Genomic DNA, 1,498 nt, shown 5'->3' with positions numbered 1-1,498 from the left:
AAAAAAAAAGATTATTCATTTAAATTTTGTACACACATTCAAATGCTAGTTTAATTCTACCAAGCCTTAACAATTCCAGTTGTATGTATGAGAAGTGAATGAATAACAGCAAACTGACTTTTTTCATGCACTTGTCTGACAAGATGAGAGCATTATTAAAAGTAACTTGCTTGTACAGTAGTTATGGTACTAAAAATAAGTCAGCATACAATAAATACCTTTGTTTCTTTATATTTATCATGAGACTGTCACTGTTCTCACTATTCATTCATTCAATCAGAAATTGCAGGGACATCTTCAGAAAGTAATTCTTATTCAGAATGAGTAAAAAATGTTAAGAAACTTCCCGTGAGTGACATGTCAACATCTGAAGTTTTAGCATATTTATTACGATTTTAGAAAATTTCAGACATATGAAGGTTTTTCAGTAGTGGACAAGGGTTGAGATTACGAAAAAGTTAAGGAAAGATGACAAATTGGGAATGCAGGTAAAAAAAGAAAACTGATATAGAATGAATATGATTTATTCAGAAATGGAAAAGAAGTGTTTATATGACATCATTAACAGAGTTTGAATGGGCTGGGTTAAGAAAGTCCAACAGATTCCAGTCTACATTTTGCAAATACACTTCAGTATCAGGGAAAGGACTGACCTTGCTAGAGGGTAATAAGGAAGATGTTAAGAAGTAACCATTAAAATTTCATTATAAAAGCAGGAAATGTTTTCAGTGAACAGAACATAAGAACTGTAGCTAGGCCAGAGAGTATACTTCGCTAAAGTCAAAAAGTAGATGAGAATAAACACACCGAGTTTTATAAGAAAATTTATTGAATGGCCTATTTGGTAACATTGAAGTTCAATACTTTTTGAAACATCTTGTATAAAATGTAAAATTTAAGCACAGGAAGAATAGAACATTTATGTCATTTACCCTGCAAGAGAAGTGCTCATTCCAAAAATTTTAAATCTGTTTATGATTATTCAGTATACTGAAAAACTAAAGGTTATTACTAAGACAAAAAAAATTATGATTAGATATAACTACCAAGGCAATAACGATATCTTATACAAGAGGAGGAAGTACACATCTTTATAAGCATGTGCATATATGTGGATACTTCTGTTGATGGACAAAAATCTTTGGGCTCACAAAAACTCAAGAACAAGTTAATAATATAGATTTCAAAATAATGCAAATGAAAATAAAGGAAATATGTCTATCCAGGGGTACAGTTACACTTGTTGGAAAACAAATGTTTGAGACATCAAAAATACATTACTAGGCATGCCTGCAAAATGTCACAAATTCTTTCTTAACTCTTTCAGCACAAGCTCGGCCCCTGGGACTGACCTCAAAACCATTTTGTGCTTGTTATAGTTTTCATGCTATAACTTTAATTTAGTAAGCTTATGTTAAAAAAATTTGGCAGGTTATCAGTAAACATTACAATGCTTTCATACACAAAATATCAAATTTGTTTATTAAGTCTTAAGTTT

At 30.8% G+C, this 1,498-nt stretch overlaps 1 protein-coding gene across 6 annotated transcripts in view; it reads right to left on the bottom strand.

Moving 5' to 3' along the window:
• The window catches only part of LOC106470064 (transcription activator BRG1-like), a 101,758-nt gene that overhangs the window by 92,701 nt on the left and 7,559 nt on the right, over positions 1–1,498 (bottom strand). The gene's annotated exons all lie outside the window — the stretch shown is intronic.

The sequence above is a fragment of the Limulus polyphemus genome, unplaced genomic scaffold (assembly GCF_000517525.1).
Source record: "Limulus polyphemus unplaced genomic scaffold, Limulus_polyphemus-2.1.2 Scaffold101, whole genome shotgun sequence".
Lineage (NCBI taxonomy): Eukaryota > Metazoa > Arthropoda > Merostomata > Xiphosura > Limulidae > Limulus > Limulus polyphemus.
Note: the sequence above shows the minus strand (reverse complement) of the source record. Positions and strands in the feature narration are given on the sequence as shown.